Source organism: Tamandua tetradactyla, chromosome 20, assembly GCF_023851605.1.
Source record: "Tamandua tetradactyla isolate mTamTet1 chromosome 20, mTamTet1.pri, whole genome shotgun sequence".
Classification (NCBI taxonomy): Eukaryota; Metazoa; Chordata; class Mammalia; order Pilosa; family Myrmecophagidae; genus Tamandua; species Tamandua tetradactyla.
This window is the reverse complement of record NC_135346.1, coordinates 3,234,006-3,254,928: the sequence shown is the minus strand read 5'-3', so window position 1 is coordinate 3,254,928 and position 20,923 is coordinate 3,234,006. Positions and strand designations below refer to the sequence as shown.

The 20,923-nt window shown below is 43.0% G+C and overlaps 1 long non-coding RNA gene across 8 annotated transcripts in view; it reads left to right on the top strand.

Annotated features, from left to right (window-relative positions):
• LOC143664860 (uncharacterized) overlaps positions 1-20,923 on the top strand; it is a 32,138-nt gene that overhangs the window by 10,741 nt on the left and 474 nt on the right. Inside the window, exons 3-7 of one of the 8 annotated variants that reach the window (XR_013166634.1) lie at positions 4,282-4,403; positions 13,795-16,394; positions 17,039-17,129; positions 18,561-19,115; positions 19,374-19,585. This is a non-coding gene — a long non-coding RNA (uncharacterized LOC143664860). Of the gene's footprint in view, positions 1-4,168; positions 4,404-13,794; positions 16,395-17,038; positions 19,116-19,373; positions 19,586-20,923 lie in introns of all 8 variants that reach the window. The other 7 variants (XR_013166630.1, XR_013166632.1, XR_013166629.1 and 4 more) reach the window with 7 other exon arrangements.

Below are 20,923 nucleotides of genomic sequence, written 5' to 3'. Positions count from 1 at the left end.
AACCAACACCATTCCTATCAACCCTAAAGAACACATAGGGCTCCATCTGAGATCTTGCAAAAGTTGCAAGCAATAGGATTACTTTGCAGAAGTCTATAACCTCCAGATGGTTCCTAGGCCAGATAAGTCCAGTGTTCTAGTTTGCTTGCTGCCAGGATGCGATATACCAGAACTGAAATGGTTTTTTAAAAAGGGGAATTTATCAAGCTGTAAGTTTATATTTCTAAAGCTGTGAAAATGTCCCAATTAAAGCAAGGCTATAGAAGTGTCCAATCTAATGCATCTGGGTTCAAGAAGGCTGATAATGTTCAGGATTTCTCTCTCAACTGGAAAGGCACATGGTGAATGTGGCGATATCTGCTAGCTTTCTCTCCATGCTTCTTGTCTCATGCAGCTTCCCCAGGGTCATTTTCCTTCTTCATCTCCAAAGGTGAAGCCCCAAAGGGGTGAGACTCTTGCAGATAGTGTAAGGAGAAGTCTGGGTCAAGGGTGGAAACACAGGTGACCCCTCCCCACCCCTCCCTGGACTTTTAAAGAGGAACAAGTGACTTTTAGAGAGCAAGTAGGGCCCCAAATCCAAGAGCGTTTGGGGCGGACTGGGCTGGGAATCACCTCACCCTGGAAATCAGATGCCATCTGCGGCTGGCCAGGCCAGATCTGAGTCAGCATCTGCAGTGCGTGCCCCAGGCAAGAGTGAGGACCAATCAATGCTCGCTTGATGAACGAACAAAGATTTATTAACACCCGCACTTCTACTTTTCTTTCATTTATTTATTCTCTATTCATTTTATTTTAGAATACAAAATATTTGCAATAGAAAGGGGGTGGGGTTAAGACAGACAATGTGTGTATGCACCCAATCAAGACGCGCTGGAGTTAACAACCAGGGGATTCTCCAAGCACTTTGATGAAGCCATAGATTCTTCTTATTTTTTTTTTTTTTAAAAAAAACAGTTTTATTTATACACCATACAATCCATCCTAAGTGTACAGTTAATAGCTCTTGATAAAATCACACAGTTATGCATTCACCACTGCAGTTAATATGAGAACATTTTCATTTTCTCTGAAGAAAAAATCCCATACCTCTTATATCCCCCTTGTGTTGACATTTAGCTTTGGTGCAGTGCTTTTGTTACAATTTAATGAAAGAGCATTACAATGTTACTCTTAACTGTAGACCTTAGTTGGCATTGATTGTATTTTTTCCATATTCCATCCCATTGTCAACACTTTGTACTGTTGACATTCATTTGTTCTCTCTCATATAAAAACTTTCGTACATTTGTACATTTAAGCAACATCATTGTCCACTCTAGTTTTCACTGTGTTCTACAATCCCAGTTGTTCTCCTCTAGCTTTCCTTGTGGTGTCACACATGCCCCAGCCTTCCTCTTTCAACCACACGCACACCCTGCTTTGTTCATTATACTTACAGTATTGTGCTGCCATTTCTGAACTTTTACAATCGACTTTATTGAACATTCTGAACACCTTAAGCATCAACTACCCATTCTCTGCCCTTGTTCTCTCTCTTGGTGACCTGTGTTCGTAACTCTCAGAGTTTGCTCATGATAGTTCACATTAGTGAAACCATATAGTATTTGTCCTTTTGTTTCTGGCTAATTTCAGTCAACATAATATCCTCAAAGTCCACCCACAGTGTTGCATGCTTCATGACTTTATTCTGTATGACAGATGCATAGGGTTCCAGCGTTCGTACATACCGCAGTTTGTCTACGCACTCGTCAGTTGGTGGACATTTGGGCCGTTGCTATCCATTGGCAATCATGAATAATGCCATTATAAACATGGTGTGCAAATATTCATTTATTTAACCAATATTTATGTTTCCCACTCCTATCTGAGGTCTTGATCTAGATCTTAAGGGTAGAGATGTCTGCCTTCAGGAAACTTGTGATTTCATGGAGCAGATAGACAGTCAGACTGAGACAAATGAATGTACTCTAAAGAAGGGCGTGAAGGGAGGGGTGAGAGGCAGGGAACTGCAAGGGGTTGGGGGGAGGAGGTCCTAGGCAGGGATCGGGGAGGTAAAGGCAACATTTCACACAGCAGGTGAAGCACTTCCAATGCTGGGCAGTATTTGCTGGTGCATTCCTGTAAATCCGTATGGCAGAAAGGAGGGCACTGCTGGGAGTGGGGGATCTGGGAAGGCTGGGGAAGTGAAGGCTACAGGTTCAGGGATGGGGGGCTGCTATATGATATATTCAGGGCTATTTTGTTAATGCTGTTGGAAATGCAATATACCAGACATGAAATGGATTTTATAAAGGGAATTTATTAAGCTACACATTTATACTTGCTGTTTTGTTAATACTGCTGGAAATGCAATATACCAAACATGAAATGGATTTTATAAATGGAATTTATTAAGCTACACGTTTATACTTCTAAGGACATAAAAATGTCCAAATAAGGCATCCAGAGAAAGATACCTTGACTCGAGAAGGACTAACGACTCTGGAACACCTCTGTCAACTTGGATGGCACATGTTGACGCCTGCTGGCTTTCTCTTCCTCGCATGTTTTCTTCCTGCATCTCCAAAGGTCTCTGGCTGTGTGGGCTCTGAAGCTTTTTCCAAAATGGCTCCTACTTAAAGGGTGCCAGTAAGTAACCCTACCTTGGATAGGTGGAGACACATCTCTGTGGAAACCACCTAATCAAAAGGTCCCACCCAAACTGGGTGGGTCACATCTCCATGAAAACAACTTAATCAAAAAGGTCTCACTCATTCTGAGTTACAGCACTGAAGCTATGAAAGACAGCATTACCCCGTAAAGTAACTGCTAAAAAAGTTGAAAAAGTGATCAGACTTCAACTAGAGATATCAATGAAGCTAATCTGGATAGGACTAAGGTGAATCAGAACACAAAGTAAAGGATAATACCGTACGTATTTTAAAATTTCAACTTCTATATGAGACCAAAGGAAGGGATATTTATTTGGTGCAAAATTTATATTTTGGGTAGCACATTATCTAATTCATATGATCAGATTATTTGAACACCATAATTACACGGAATCTTGAATAGGGTGTGAGATCTTGTTGGTTTGTACAAGTTAGGGTGATTCCTACTATATCTCAGAGTAATTTGGGCAGAGAATGAAAAAGTATTTGCAAAATCCCTTTGGGGGACTGGGGAGAAAGGAAAAATATTCAGCTTCCCAGTCTGGGGAATCCCTGATAGCCCCACATGCAGTGGGGAAAGCCAATTCAATAGGCTGAGCCCTCAATCTTGGGGTTTGCCCCATGAACCTTGTTCCTGCAAAGGATAGGCTAAGCCTATTTATTATGCCTAAGAGTCACCCCCAGAGAACCTCATGTTGCTCAGATGTGGCCTCTCTCTCTCTAAGCCAAGCCAGCAGGTGAACTCACTGCCCTCCCTGCTATGTGGGACATGACTCCCAAGGGTATAAATCTCTCTGGTAATGTGGGACAGGACTCTGGGGATGAACTAAGACCTGGCATCATGGGATTGAGAAAACCTTCTTAACCAAAAGTGGAGGAGAGAAACGAGACAAAATAAATTTCAGTGGCTGAGAGATTTCAAACAGAGTCAAGAGGTTATCCTGGAGGTTATTCTTATGCATCATATAGATAACCCTTTTCAGTTTATTGTGTACTGGAAGTGGCTAGAGGGAAGCACCTGAAATTGCTGAACTGTTTCTAGTAGCCTTTATTCCTTTCCTTTTCTGCTTTTTAATTAATTATTTTTTATTGACTGGTTTAAAACAGAAAGAGGGAAACAGGGAAAATGTAATACCAATGAATTGTGTTCTGCCTATAATGCTATTGTAATCAACATCATTTATTAGTTTGATCTGTAACAATGTGATAGCAACAACAAACACTGCTTACCATGTGCTTTAAAAAAAATTCATTATTTTTTAAACTATGTTTTTATTGAGAAATCTTCACGCACATGCAGCCCATAAATGGTACACAATCAGTGGCTCACAATATCATCACATAGTTGTGTGTTCATCACCATGATCATTTTTAGAACATCACTCCAGAAAAAAGAACAAAGAAAAACTCCTACACCCCATACCCTTACCCCTCCCTCTCATTGACCACTAGTATTTCTATCTACCTCATTTTTTACCCTTTATTCCCCCCGTTATTGATTTATTTTTTATCCTTAGTTTTTACTCATCCGTCCACACCTTGAACAGAAGGAGCATCAGACAGAGGCTTCGCGAGCACAGTCGCGCTGTCAAAGCTGGGCTGCACCCTTCTCCTTGCTTTCTCGCTGCAGGCCAGGGCGGTGGTTCTCTGCCAGGAGGTCCGGTTCCTGGTTTCGATTGCTTGCGTCTCCTCGCGTTCTGACTTCCCTGCTGGAATTCTCGGCGATCCTCCTGCCATTCCCGGCCTCCGCTTGTAGGTCACAGCCCGAGCTTCCCAACAGCGTCTTCCTCCCGGAGCTGCAAGTCTCCCTTCCCGAGTCCCGCAGCTCTCAGTTCCCAGGCTTGGCCTGGGCTGGGGGTGGGGGGCAGACCGGGGCCCAGGACCTGTTCCACCTCCGCGGGGGGGGGGGGTGTCCCACACCTGTTCCTTCCACTTCTGCTTTCACCGTCCATCCACCTGGCTCCTGGCAAGGCACCCACAGCTCCAGGTGGCTAATGCCCGGGCGTGCCCAGACCTCCCCTTTCCCCGCTCCGCGGCAGGATTTGGCACAGCTGAGTGAGCCTTTTCGGGGCAGCTCTGCAGTCCTGCCGCCTTTTGGCTTTCCTGCAATTCCCACGCCCCTCCCGTGCTCCTTCTCCTGAGTCAGCTCCTTCTCAGGGTACTGACCGCGCACTTCAGGGCTTCCTCTTCTCCACACCTTGTCCTTGCGGTCTTATTAATTACAATGGCTTTAGATGCTGGAAATCTACTGATGAATCAGATTCTGATGAAATCAGATTCATTTCTCCAACCAGGCATTTTTGCGTTTTGGAGCTCCATATCCAACTGCCTACTAAGTATTCTCACTGGGGTTCCTCACAGGGCTGTCAATCACACCTCCCACTCCCCAAACTTATTATTAATTTTTCTTTCGTTGTTTTCCTATCCCCAAACTTTTTGAGTGTTCTGATTATTTTTTTATTATAGAAGTTGTAGTTTATAGAAAAATCATGCATAAATCACAGAGTTCCCATTTGCCACCCGTTATTAAGACCTTGTATTAAAACATTCATTACAGTTCATGAAATAATGTTCTTATTATTGTATTATTACCTGAAGTTCCTTGTTTACAGTGGGGCTCACTGTGTTCTACACTCCTGTGATATTTTTATACTTATTCTAATAACATACATACAATCTAAAATTTCTCCTTTTAACCACGTCCACATATGTAATTCAGTGCTCTTAATTATGTCCTCAGTGTTGTGCTACCATCACCACCACTTGTTAGCCAAACTTTACCATCAACCCAAATAGAAACTCTGTACCATTTAAGCATTAACTCCTCATGTCCTACCATCGCCCCACCCCCTGGTAACGTATACTCTACATTCTGACTCTGTAAGTTTTCCTATTCTAATGATTTTATATCATGAATGTTTTGGTTTGCTAAAGCTGTCAGAATGCAATATACCAGAAATGGGTTGGCTTTTTCAATGGGGATTTCTTAGTTTACAAATTTTCATTCCTAAGGCCATGAAAATGTCCCAATTTAGGCATCAAGATGAAGATACCATCTCCAAGGAAAGGCTGCTGACATGCAGCTTCCTTTGTCACATGGGGAGGCACATAGTGATTTCTGCCGGCCCTTCCCTCCTGGGCTCTGGTTCCAATGGATTTCTCTCTGAGCTCCTGTGGGCCCTTGCTTTTTTCTCCTGGCGTGTTTCTCTCTAAGCTCTCTGGGCTTTTACAGTCTTTTATCCTCTCATAAAGGTCTCCAGAAAAGGATTAAGACCCAGTTTGAATGGGCTGGGTCACAACTTAACTGAAATCACCTAACCAAAGTGACCCACCCACAATAGATCTGTACCCACGAGAATGAATTAAAAGAACATGATCTTTTCTGGGGTACGTAACAGATTCGAACCAGCACCCTCCCCCCCCAGTACTTCCCTCTGGGTCGCAATAAAGGTCCATGTGCTTTCTTTCTCCCCTGCCTCCACTGGCCCTCATGGGAACCTAGGTTAGGTAGGACCCAGCTCAATACCCACCTCTGTCATCTCAGAGCTTTGGACTTCTACACCCCATCAGCAAAAAAGGAGGTGAAATGAGAAGCTGAACAATCTTCTTTAAAAAATTGAGCAGAGGACGGAAACAAGCAGTTCTCAGAAAAAAGGAAGTGTAAAGAGGCCTAAATACAGAAAGGGTTGTGCAGCTGTATTGATGATCAGGAAAAGGCAAGTCCGGCAGCAGCAGGGTTTATAATTCCCAGGCTGCACAATCCAGCAGTACCACTGATCATAATCTTTTGGGTTAAGAAAAATTATTGACAGCTTGGAAACAAGGCAGAGTAAGAGCAAGTCCTTCCAGGGCATTATTGGAGCACTGTTTAATGGGAGCACCAGACACTATTTAATTATGTAGGGTGGTAGCATTCAAAATTGAATGCTTAAGCACCTCCTGGAGAGCTTGTTAAAACATTGATCTCTCCTCCATCCCCAGAGTCTCTGATTTAGCCAGTCTGGGCTGGGGTCCAAGAATTTGCATTTTCAATAAGTTCTTAGCAGATGCACTGCAGTTGGTTGAAGACCAAATATAGGGAACTTTTGTTGTAGGGAAAGGAAGCTTTGTGTTACTTAGTATTTACGGTTAATTAGGACCCAGACTCTGTGAAGTTGCCTGATAAGTATAGACTTTTGTCTGATAGTGGTACAAATGGTATCTGTTATACAGAAAAGATGATTCCAAAGATTATAGTTTTATTACAGTGGAATTCATTAACCAGCTTTATATTTAATCTACCAATTGTATTCCAACATTCTTCTTCTACCACTTGTATAGCCCCTATTTCTGTAATTCCTTGTGAATCAGTTTTACCATCCTGATGGTTCCCTCATTGCTGCTGGGTGTGCTGGTTTGAAAGGATGTATGTCCCCTAGAAAAGCCATGTTTTAATCTAAATCCCATTTCATAAAGGCAGAATAATCCCTATGCAATACTGTATGTTTGAAACTGTAATCAGATCATCTCCCTGGAGATGTGATTTAATCAAGAGTGGTTGTTAAGCTGGATTAGGTGACGATATGTCTCCACCCATTTCGGTGGGTCTTGATAAGTTTTTGGAGTCCTATAAAAGAGGAAACATTTTGAAGAATGAAAAAGATTCGGAGACAGCAGAGAATGCTGCAGCACCATGAAGTGGAGAGTCCACCAGCCAGCGACATTTGGAGATGAAGAAGAAAAATGCCTCCCGGGGAGCTTCATGGAACCAAAAGCCAGGAGAGAAAGTGAGCAGACGACGCCGTGTTCGCCATGTGCCCTTCCAGCTGAGAGAGAAACTGTGATTGTGCTCACCATGTATGTACCTTCTCACTTAAGAGAGAAACCCTGAACTTCATCGGCCTTCTTGAACCAAGGTATCTTTCCCTGGGTGCCTTTGATTGGACATTTCTATAGACTTGTTGTAATTGGGACATTCTCTCAGCCTTAGAATTGCAAACTGGCAATTTATTAAATTCCCCTTTTTAAAAGCCATTCCATTTCTGGTATATTGCATTCCGGCAGCTAGCAAACTAGAATACTGGGTTAACCCATTGTTTTGGTTTGCTAAAGCTGTTGGAATGCAATAAACCAGAAATGGAATGGTTTTTACAAAGGGGACTTATTAAGTTACAAATTTACAGTTCTAAGGCCATGAAAGTGGCCAAGATGATACCTGGACTCTGAAGAAAGGCTGCTGGCATCTGGAGTACTTCTGCCAGAAGAGAAGACACATGGCTGGCATCTGCTGGTCCATGCTCCCAGTTAGTTGCTTTCAGCTGCTTATTCCAGGGTCCTCTCTTAGCATCTCTGGGTCAAACTCTGTATTTCAATTATTAGCTTAGCATCTCCAAGAATATGTTTCTGTTTCCAAGCATCTGTGCTCTCTCCAAAATGGGTCCCTCTTAAAGGACTCCCATAAATGAAGACCCACCTTGAATAGGTGGGGTCACCTCTCCATGGTAACAGTCTAATCAAAAGGTCCCACCTAACAATATGTCTGCCCGCACAAGATTGGATTAAAAGAACATGGCTTTTACAGGGGCATATAACAGTTTCAAACCAGCACATACATATTTGACATGTGGTTATATGTGTGTGAAATATTGATGATATGTAAGAAAGGTGTACATGATAACTTTTTGAAAATTAAGCTTTAACAAGAGAAATACCTACAAATTCCTCTAGGAAATTTATCGCTGTTCCTTCCATTACTTTCATAGAAAACTCTGGAAACAGCCCAAATCTATATCACTAGAGGTATGGTTACCTAACACATGGTATATCCATGTGTGCTCGTTTGAAAGGATTATGTGCCCTAAAAAAGTCATGTTTTAATCCTGATCTAATTTTGTGGAGGTAGCTTCTTTTGATCCTTATTCAGTATTTTAGGCTGGAAACTTGATCAGATTATCCCCACAGAGATGTGACACACCTAACTGTGGGAATTACCTTTTTTGAAGAGGGAGATGTGACTCAACCATTCTAGGTGGGTCTTGATTAGTTTGCTGGAATCCTAAGAAAGAAGCAAGCATTTTTTAAAGAGCCATGAAGCAAGAGAGCCCATGCCACCAGAGACCTTTGGACATGAAGAAGGAAAACATCCCCAGGAGAGCTTCATGAAACAAGAAACCTGGAGAGAAAGCTACAGACATCACCATACTCACCATGTGCCTTTCCAGTTGAGAGAGAAACTCTGAACGCCATTGGCCTTCTGGAACCAAAGTATCTCCCTGGATACCTGAAGTTGGACATATCTATAGCCTTGTATATTATAGTTAGTCCTTTTGAGTGAGGCAAGATAATATTTATCTTTTTTTTCCCCAACATTTCATTCAGCATAGTGTCTTTAAGGTTCATTTACCTAGTTGCATGCCTCACAACTTCATTCCTTCTTGCAGCTACCCAGTATCTAGTGTGTGTCAACACCACAGTTTCCCCTTCCATTCCTCAGTTGTTATATCCTTAGGCCACCTTCATCCGTTGTGAATCACCATAAAGACTGCCACCATAAACACCAGTGTGCAAATGTCCATTTGTGTCCTCACACTCAGTTCCTCCCTGTATGTACTCAGTAACAGGGTTGCAGGATCATATGGCAACCCCACTCCTAGCTTCCTGTGGAACCACCACACTGCCTTCCAGAGGGGCTGCATCTCTCAGCTTCCCTACCATCAGTGAATAAGTACATGTCTTTCTCCACATTTTCTCTAGCATTTGTTACTCTTTGTTCGTTTTTAAACAATTTTATTTGCACATCATACAATCGAACCTAAGTAAATAGACATGCCTTCACCACCATAATCAATATGAAGATATTTCCTTTCCTTCTACAAAGAATTCATACCCCTTCCCCATACCTCCCACTTGCTGACATTTAGTTTTGGCATTATGCTTTTGTTACCTTCAGTGGAAGCATGTTACAGTGTTAATGTTGACTACAGACCCTAACTTGCATTGATTGTAATTTTTTCCTGTATACCATCTGTTCTAGTTTGCTAGCCACCAGAATGCAATATACCAGAAACAGAATGGCTTATAAAAGGGGAATTTAATAAGTTGCTAATTTATAGTTCTGAGGCTGAGAAAATGTCCCAATTAATCAAGTCTGTAGAAATGTCCAATCTAAGGCATCCAGGGAAAGATACCTTGGTTCAAGAAGGCCGATGAAGTTCAGGGTTTCTTTCTCAAGTGGAAGGACGCATGGTGAACACAGTCAGAGTTTTTCTCTCATCTAGAAAGGCACATGGCGAGCATGGTATCATGTGCTAGCTTATCTTCTGGCTTCCTGTCTCAAGAAGCTCCCCGGGAGGCATTTTCCTTCTTCATCTCCAAAGAGATGAAGCGTCTCCACTGGCTTGCGGACTCTGCTTCTCATGGCTATGTCATTCTGCTCTGCTCTCTCTGAATTGCTCTCTTTCTCTAAAATGTTTCCTCTTTTATAGCACTTCAGAAACTAATCAAGACCCACCCAAATGGGTGGAGAGATGTTGTCACCTAATCCAGCCTAACAACCACTCTTGATTAAATCACATCTCCAGGGAGATGATCTAATTTAGCTTCAAACATACAATACTGAATAAGGATTAGAAGAAATGGCTGCCTTTACAAAATGGGATTAGGATTAAAACATGGCTTTTCTAGGGTACATACATCATTTCAAACCAGCACACATCCCATTTTCAACAACTTGTAATGTTGACATTCATTTGTTCTCCCTCATGCAAAAATATTTTTATATTTGTTCATTTAATCATTGACTACTCTAGATTTTGTGACATTATACAGTCAAGTCTTGATCGTCTATTTTTCCTTCGTGTCCCTACACTTCCTCTTCCAAATACACTCACACTCATCTTTTTCATGTCTGAATCTATAAATCAATCCTACTGAACATTCTGTACTCCTTTAGTATCAAATGCCTAATCTCTACCCCTTTTCTATCTCCTAATAACCTGTGTTCTCAACTTTAACTTTCAAAATTCACTCATTAATGTCAGTCCATATTAGTGAGACCAAACAGTACTTGTCCTTTTGTTTCTGGCTTATTTCACTCAGCATAATGTCCTCACGTTTCATCCACATTGTTACATGCTTCATTACTTTATTCTGTCTTACAGCTGCATAATATTCCATCATATATATATACCACAGCATGCTTAGCCACTTTTCCATTGACAGACATTTGGACTATTCCCATCTCTCGGCAATCATAAATGATGCTTCCATAAACATTGGTGTGCAAATGTCGGTTTGTGTCCTTGCCTTCAGTTCCTCTGAATATATACCTAGTAATGGCATGGCTGGACCATATGGCAATTTTTTCAAGAGACCAATAGTGGATGAGTGTCTGCATCCTCTCCAGCATGTGTCTATTTCTGTTTTTTGTTTGTTTGTTTGTTTTTATAATGGCCATTCTAGTGGGTGTAAGGTGATATCTCATCATGGTTTTGATTTGCATTTCCCAAATAGCCAGTGAAGTTGAGCATCTTTTCATGTGCCTTTTAGCCATTTGTTTTTCCTCTTCTGAAAAGTGTCTGTTCATGTCTTTGGCCCATTTTTTAATTGGGTTGTTGGTCTTTCTACTGTTGAGTTGAAGAATCTCTTTATATATTCTAGATATTAAACCGTTTTCTGATATGTGTTTTCCAAATGCTGTCTCCCAATGTGTAGGTTGCCTGTTTACTTTTCTGACAAAGTTCTTTGCTGAACTAAAGTGTTCAATTTTTGAGGAGATCCCTTTTATCTATTTCTATTTTCATTGCCTATGCTTTGGGTGTAAGGTCTAGGAAACCATCCCCTATCACAAGATTTATATTTCCCTACATTTTCTTCTAAGTTTTTTGGTCATGACTCTCATGTGTAGGTTTCTGATCCATTTTGAGTGAACTTTTGTATAGGGTGTGAGACATAGATCCTCTTTCGTTTTTTTGCACATAGATCCAGTTCTGAAGCACCATTTATTGAAGAGGCTGCTCTGTCCCAGGTGGGTAGCTTGACTGCCTTATCAAAGATCAATTTCCACAGATGAGAGTGTCTTTATCTGAACATTCAATTTGATTCCATTGGTCAGGATATCTATCTTTATGCCAGTAGCATGATGTTTTGACCACTTTGTAACATGCTTTAAGGTCAGGTAGTGTGAGACCTCCCACTCAATTTTTCTTTCCCAAGATATTTTTAGCTATTATGGGCACCCTGCCCTTCCAAATAAATTTGGCTATTGGTTTTTTCTATTTCTGCAAAGTAAGCTGCTGGGATTTTAATTGGTATTGCATTGAATCTATAAATCAATTTGGGTGGAATTGACATCTTAACTATATTTAGTCTTCCAATGCATGAATAGGGTATACCCTTTCATTTATTTAGGTCTTCTATGATTCCTGTCAGCAATTTCTTGTATTTTTCTGTGTATGGGTCATTTGTATCCTTAGTTAAAGTTATTCCTAAATATTTTATTGTTTTGGCTGCTGTTATAAACAGATTTTTTTTCTTGATTTTCTCCTCATAGAGCTCATTACTAGTTATAGAAATACTACTGATTTTTGAGTGGAGATCTTGTACCCTATCACTGTTACCTAAGTTTTTGATATTGAAAATGTCTGTCACTAATATGGGGTTGGGAGATAGAACTATCTGATGTTCTGGAGATGCTGGGCTAGGTTTCAGGACTTATCTGGACCAGGGACCCATCTGGAGGTTGTAGATTTCTGGAAAAGTTACTCTAGTGCCTGGAACCCTTGTGGAATATTATATATTGCCCTAGGTGTTCTTTAGGATGGGTTGGAATGGTCCTGGTTGGGGGTTGGCAGGTTATAATAGGTAGCAAGGTCTACCTGAAGCTTGCATAAGAGCAACTTCCAGAGTAGCCTCTCGACTCTGTTTGAACTCTTTCTGCCACTGATACTTTATTAATTACACTTCTTTTCCCCCTTTTGGTCAGGATGGAACTGTTGATCCCACAGTGCCAGGTCTGGATTCATCCCAGGAGTCATCTTCCACATCACCAGGGAGACTTTCACCCCTGGATGTCATGTCCCATGTAGGGGAAGGGCAATAATTTAATTTGCAGAGTTGTACTTAGAGAGACTGAGGCCACATCTGAGCAACAACAGAGGTCCTCCAGAAGTAACTCTCAGGCATGCCTAGAGGTAGTCTAAGCTTCTCCATTACCTACATAAGCTTTACAAGAGTAAGTCTCATGATCAAGGGCATGGCCTACTGATTTGGGTGTCCCTAAAGTTTGACACAGTATGAGGGGATTCCCTGATCATAAGGTTTAATAGTTCCATATTCTTTCTCCCCTCTCTCAGGGGGCTTTGCCAATACATTTTGATTATCTGCTTAATATACTCTAGGATGCTTCCAGGCATTACAATATTCTATACAGGATTAAAGGACCTCTTTCTCATTCTGTGCTTCCTGTGTTTCAGTTGTTCAAATGAACTATACAGATAGGTTGAATTAGATTACGCACTACAGAAAATTTCAGTTCCAGATCAAATAAACCTTTCTTCCATTGGTCTCAAAGAGTATGTGTGGTTCTAAAATATAGACACTATGTTCTGAATTATTTTAATCATAACCTGTTCGTCTTTGTTCCTATCTCTAAATATCAGGTTATATATACATATATATAAAACAGTCTCTCAAAAATCCAGAAATAATAATCACAACTCTGGACTTAATGTGTCAGCTCTAAAAGTTTACGATCTAGGCCCCTGTTTTCTTATAAACATTTTCTAAAGGTGACCACACCATTGTTGCTTTTTTGTTTCTGGCTTATTTTGTTTCACCAAATGTCCCACATGTTCATTTACATCGTTGCATGCCTCACTCTTTCTTTTTTAATATAGGCATTTAAGAAAATAAATTTCCCTGTCAACACTGCGTTTGCTGCATCCCATACTTTTTGATGTGCTGTGTTTTAATTTTCATTTTCATTAAGATATTTGCTAATTTCTCTTGTAATTTCTTCCTTGACCCCTGGTTGTTTAAGAATGTGTTGTTTAGCCTCCATATATTTGTGAATTTTCTGGCCCTCTGCCTGTTATCTATTTCTAACTTCATTCCATTATGATCCTAGAAAGCATTTTGTATGATTTCAATCTTTTTAAATTTATAGATACTTGCTCTGTGACCCAGCATATGGTCTATTCTTGAGAATGATCCATGCACACTGGAGAAGAATGTGTATCCTGCTTTTGTGGGTGTAATGGTCTGTAAATGTCTGTTAAGTCTAGTTAATTTGTCATATTATTCAAAATCTATGTTTTCTTATTGATCCTCTGTCTAGAAATCCATTGATGAGAATAGAGAATTGAAGTCTCCAGCTATTATGGTAGAGGTGTCTAGTTCTACCCTCAGTGTTGCCAGGGTTTGCTGCATGTATTTTGGGGCACAGTGTTTTTGAGGTTCATTAGTGCTGTAGCATGTATCAGGATTTTCATGTATCAGGAACAGAGACACGGAAACAGACACACAGGGCGAAGGCCCCATGAACCAGAGGCGGAGGCTGGAGTGACATGCCCACACGGAACCCCCAGAAGTGCAGCCCGCCACAGGAAGGTGGCAGAGGCAAAAGGGACTCTTCACAGAGCCAAGGGGACCAGCACCACCCTGCCAACATCTTGGCTTTGGGAATCTATTTTCCAGAACTGTGAGAGAATACGTTTGTGTTGTTTTGTTACTGGACAAAAGTGGTGGGTTCTTTTGCCCAATGCGCTCAAATGACCCATTCCTGAGACACCAGGGTTTCAAAGAGAGAAAGAGTTTATTACTAGGCACATAGCAGGAGAGCACATGGCCTATGGGCCCAAAATCTGCCTCCCTGAACTGCAGTCAGTCTGATAGTTTTATAGTATCAAAGACGGCAGGTTTTAGGATCAAGAGCACAGTGGCTCCAGATGATGTAATTAGAGGTGATCTGATTATTGAGCATGCGCAGATTGATTACATGCTTAATCACAGAATGCAGTAAGAAAATAGCAGCCTTATTATGATGATGGACATGATTTTAGTAAGATAATGAGGTACAGGTGACTTGTAGGTTAAATCTAAGCTATTGCACATGTCGGGTGAGCCCGTTTGATTAGATCCAGTCTTGGTCATCGAGACAACTTTGGACTTGAGGTGGGTTAGTTCTGGGCTGGCCCAAGACCCTTCATTAATAAATGAAGTTAGGAGCTGTGTGTAGTGATCATAAGACTTTAAAGTTGTAAATCTAGATAAGGTTAGTCATGAGGTTTTTACAATCATTGGAGCACAAGATAAGGGCTATACAGTCACTGTTCAGAGATCAAGGCAGCTGGGTTACAGTTCAGAGATTTCACGTATTTCTGTCTATCTACTCCAATGTACCAGAAAGCAAAAAGGAATATTTATATAATGGTTCAGCAGTCAGAATCATCCCTTAAATCCTGATTTCTTGGTTACAGTGCAAAGCTCCCCAGTTTGTGGGACTTAGTTACACAGCCCTAGGACATGAATAAAAAATGTTCCCTTCATCAACAGGTATGTCAGGGCAGACTCTGCTGTAGGTCCAGGAACTACGGAGGTGGGACACAGGTAGATGACACCCTGCACTCAGGGGTGCTGGCGTGGGATGAGGGCGAGGTGAGGACAAACAATACAGACTAACAAAAATCACTAGAAGATTTAAAATTTTTTCTGGGTTGATGAGTTGGGAATTGAACCCCGAACATTCTACCACTGAACCACCTGTGCACCCCAAATGTAGCAAAAATGAAACACACCGAGTGGGACTTGTGTTGCAAGAGCAACGAGGAAGCCTTGTAATCGAGAAGTTAGGATTTAACAGATTATTACGACTGCTGAACCTTATACAAATATTCCCTTTTTTCTTTCTGGTATATTAGAGTAGAGAGAGGGAAATACCCAGCATCTCTGACCTGTAATCCAGCTGCCCTGACCTTTGGTGATGATTGTATAGCCTTTAGCTTGTGCCTTTGTGATTATAAACGCTGGTTTACACTTTATCCATTTGTTTGTAACTTTAGAAACTTGTAAGGGCAAATCCCGTAATGCTAGTGGAGCAAGTTGAATCCACTCTCTTGGAAACAGCCATTAACTGGTTCCAAGCACATTGTCACTCCTTTATATTTGTAAAATGTTTCTGCCTGTACTTGCTATTGACATGATAACTCTCTCTCCCTTTCTGCTCACACTTGCTATTGAAATTGTAATGACTTCATCTCCCTTTGTTAGAATCCATAAACACTTTAAACTCCCTAGATTCAAGGAGACAATATGAGGCCCATAGGCCAACTTCTCTCTTGCTTCATGCCTGGCAACAAACTTTCCCTTTGGCACCTGGTGCCTCAGGAATTGGTCATTTGAGGGCAACTGACAGAGAACCCCTGGCCCTTGTCTGGTGTCAGTCTTAGGTCACGGCCCTCTGAGGAGTGCTGACCAGAGGATGTACATGGAGGGAGAGGGTGACCGCTGTGCACAAAGAGGGGAGGCGCTGCCAGGCTGCAGTGGCCAGTGCCAGGGAAGGCTGAACTAAGTTAACTCAACTTAGGTAACTAAATTAGCTGAACTTAGTTAACTAAGGCTAACTAATCACTAAGTTGGATTAACCACAACATCAATAATTATACTTAGAAAAAATCAAAACGAAACAAAACAGAAGTGTTGGAAACAGAAGCAAAGCCCATTTCCTGCAGTCTAAACTTCTGTCTTCTGTTAGCTGAGAAAGCACAGGTAAAGCATATGCAGCTGCCCAGAGCCCAGTGCCATTCCTCCCGGCCCCTCAGCTCGGAGCTTGCCCGTCCTCAGCTCCCCTACTTGGGGAGCCCACGGCTTCTCCCGCCCCTTTCCCGAGCAGCAACCTCCCTCCAGGGCTTGTTAAGGTGAAAGTTTCTAACAAGCATTTAATGAGTTGCTCTTGAGCTGCTCGGGGGCACCCCTGGGGAACCCATAACAGGTCCCTTGGCTGCTCCAGGCACTTTCAGAGCCCAGCAGCCCCGCCCGAGGACATCCTTCCCCTGTCCCGACTCAGTGGTACTCATTGTCTACTCCCTGAGGGAGAGGATGGGGCACTGTGCAGCCTTGGCTGGCTTGGGGCCAGGTGTCCCTGGCATCTTCTCTGCAGAACAGCTCCAGGGAGACCTGCCAGGTAGCTCCGGGGCTCAGGGCAGCACTGCCATCGCCATTGCAGGAGAGGAACTGCCACTTTCTGCTGGGCCCTTGGTCTCGCCAGCCCCTACTGGACACTCTTCTGAATTCCCTGGGTGGGCTATTTAGTGGGTCATCCCCTCTCTGGGTTGCTCTGGGGATGGGAGACAGCTTGGTTGTTCACTGCTTCCCCAAGGCTTAACTGAATGTAAACATTGTGTTCCACCCAGGATGTAGGAGGCGTCAAAAGAGAGACAGAGAAGATGCTGAGGGAGATGGGGGTGTCTTCCACCTGGGATTCAAAGGAGGTTTTCTGAGCAGGTGGGGCTCCAGACCCACGTCCCCTATGAGCCCCCCGGCCAGTGAGCACCAGCCAACTGAACCCCCAGTTCACCTGTTCTCCAGTCCCACTGAGGTTTCTTTCAGGCTGGGAGCCATTCTGAGAACAGAACTGAAAGTGCTGAGTCTTCCTCCATCCTCTTTACAACCAAGAGGCATTGACTGACTCAGTTCTCCAGCTCCATGCAGAGGTGGAAGCCAATCTCCAAAGGATGGTGTGGAGGCTCCCACCTGTGGCCCCTCCTCCCGCCACTTCCCATGAGAGGCAGAAGGAAATGATCTTCCAGGGCTGATCCATTCCTGCACATGCGGGAGGGAAACCGGTTCAGCTCAGCTTTGCCTGTTTGGAAACTGATGTGAGCTCAGATTCAGGGCTGCACGGGGCCTGCAGACCATGAGACCCATGCCCTGAGAACAGAGTGTGGGGACCTGCTCTGACCATAAGCCAGTCCCTCGTCATCTCTGAGCCCATCTTCACATCTATAAAATCTCCAGAGGTGCTGTCTGGCTCTAACATTCCCTTTTCTAGCGTTTAGATTTGTCCTTGTTTCTAGCGTCGTTGCTGAACATCCTCCCCTTCACCAGGATGAAGATAAAGATCTTACTTTCTGAGCCCTTATGTACAGCTGGAGAAGGAGGCCCATGGGGCACGTGGAGAGGCACCCACCTCCAAATACTGTTGCTGGACAAAGGCAGTGGATTCTTTTGTCCGATACTCTCAAACGACCACGTCCTGAGACACCGGGTTTCAAAGAGAGAAAGAGTTTAGTGCTAGGGGTGAAGCAGGAGGTCAGATGGGCCCAAAACTTTGTCTTCCTAACGTCAGCAGTTCTGATAAGTTTTATTAGAGAAAGAATGGGCAGGTTTAAGGATAATGAGCACAGTCGCCCCAGATGATGTAATTAGAGGTGATCTGATTATTGAGCCTGCACAGACTGATTATATGCTTAGTACACAGAAGGTATGTAAGAAAATGGCAGAATGAGATACAGTTGAAGTTTAGGTTAAAGCCTAAGCTACTGCACATGTCAGGTGGGCCCATTTTGGTCAGATCCAGTCTCGGTTCTCAAGGTAACTTTGGACTTGGGGTGAGTTGGTTCTGGACTGACCCAAGACCCTTCGTTAATAAACATTAGAGATTGTCTTTAGTAATCACAAGACTCTAAAGTTGAAAAATGGGGTAAATGGGTACAAATGTTAGTCACCAGGTTTTTATAATCATAGGGGTACAAGACACATGCTATATAGTCATTATCAGAGATCAAGGCAACTGGATTACAATTTAGAGATTTGGGATATTCCCCTTTGTCTACTCCAAAATACCAGAAAGCAAAAAGGAATATCTATGTCATGATAAAGTAATCAAAATCATCCCTTAAATCCTACTTTCTTAGTTATAATTCCCTCTCCCAGGAGTGGTACTACACCTAAGATGCAGCCGGAGTTCAGAGAAGCAGCTGTTTGTCATCACAATTACTCCAGTCCCGGCTCACCTGCCCTGGGCTGAGACAAAGCCGCCACTGTGTGGGGCCCACACAAGTGTCCCAGGAGACAGGCAGGACCCTACGTGATTCTGAGCCCCACTCACTCTCTTCAAGTCAGAGTCTGGGTGAGTGCCAGAAAAGTCCTCATTGGTCAGCCCTGAGGTTGCTGGACTCATGCTTCCAGGTTCTTGGCTGCACCAAGTGAAAAGAATTCAAGAGCACAGTACAGGTAGAGCAAGGAGGAAGAAAACCCATTGCGTGCACCTTCAGAGAAGGAGCATGTGGCACTCTCGCAAGAGGAGAGAGGCAAGAGGCCCCTAACATTGCGACCTTCTTTTATTGCTTTGCTCAGCTTACTTCCCTCTCCTTCCTTGTTGAGGTCATTCCTCCTGCCCTCCTTTCTCTCCAGGGCAGTTCCTGGTGGTAAAAAGTGAATTTGGCTGGGCCGGTTTGTTCCACCCTTTTCCATAGATGACTCACTCAGGTGGGTTTTTAGGTTCCATGCTTCCCCACAGATGACTCACTGGGGTCATTTGGCGCCACTGGTCTCTGAAGATGACTCACTCAGGTGGGACCCACTTTGTTCCAGATGGGTTGGCTACTGCTGGGTGTTTCCCATAAGTGGGTAGCTCCTGGGCTGGTGTCTGTGTCAGACACAGGCCCTCCTGACTTTGATTAACCATCTTGTTTGAGGGTTCCTTCCTGACTTTCTTTTTCTCCCTCCCTTCTTTCCCTGTTCTAGCCTGCCTCACTCAGAGGCAAGAATTCAAGGAGCATAAGTGTAAATGAATGGGGAAAAGTGTCACAGTTGACCTGGAAGGGGTCTCTGAAATTATTTTGTCAAATACTGAAAGCACCCCTTGCCTCCCATTTTCACAAATGAAGAAACCTGAACTAGAACTCTTGGCTGACCACGGACTTGCCTGTGTCCCCCAGTCTCCAGGAAGATAAGGGGTGAGTGACATTACAAGAGATGGGGGCTGTTTTAGTTTGCAAGTTGTCATAATATGATATACCAGAAATGGAATGGCTTTTAAAAAGGGAATTGATTAAGTTGCATGTTTACAGTTCTTAAGACCATGAAAATGCCCAAGTTAAGGCATCCAGAGAAAGATACCTTAGCTCCAAAGACAGGGCCGATGGAGTTTGGGCTTTCTCTCTCAACAGGGACATCAGCTAGTTTTCTCTCCTCATTTCAAAAGGCTTCCCAGGAGCATTTTCCTTCTGCATCTCCAAAGGTCTCCGGCTGTGTGGACTCTGCTGTTCTAAAACTTTTTCCAAAATGGTTCCCTCTTAAAGGGCTCTAGGAAGCAACCTCACCTTGAATGGGTGGAGGCTCCATCTCCATGGAAACCATGTAGTCAAAAGTTACCACCCACAATTGGGTGGGTTCATCTCCATAGAAACAATAAAAAACCTCCCACCTGGCAATACTGAATGAAGATTAAAGGACATGGCTTTTCTAGGGAACATAATAACTTCAAGCCCACACAGGGACCAACAAGATTTTGTAGGTGGGAAGGTTCCTTATTCAAGTTCTTATCTAAGAACTCTTTCTTCCTCCACACCCTGCCTCAAGGCCCTAATTTAAAAGCAAAAACAAAATAAAACACTGATTTTGGATTCAGACAGAGTTAAGCAGATTCCTCAATTCATGATTAGTCTGTGCAAGGACCTAGTTCTCTAGTCTTTAGATTTATTCATTTCATTAAACTCATCTATTTATTCTCAGTTATACCATAGCCTCCTCTCACCATCTCTGGCATGCTAGCAGGCCTCTTATCTCTATGCCTGCCCAGGAGCCTGTATCTATAATAATGTGTTTTCCATCTCATTCCAAGTTGCTTATTTTTCCCTAGCCTCTGTCTTTTTAGCTCATTTATATGTCTGCTCACCCTCCCCTCAATGATACTGAATAACCTGGGACCCATCGTGCTTCTAGGAGGATTTGTTGGGGAAGTTACTAGGTCTTGAGTCTCCTTTCCTCACTGCTGTCTCTGAAACCCCAGCCTACACTTAGCTTCCCAGACCCAAATTTCTGGCATCTGGATCCAATTCCCCATTTACCTCTTGCAGGGTCTTTCTCAACTCAGAACCTCAGCTGAGCTGCCACACACCTCTTAGCTCACCATTCCTCTGACCATTTCTCCTTCTTCCTGGAATGGCCTGCCCACCCACACCCTGCACCTAATGTGGGTCCAGCCAAACCCTCTGCATCTTTCTGAGCTCAGGGACTCCCACATGTCAACACGTTCATCTACACCCCCTACGCTGACTCCTTCTCCCTTCGGT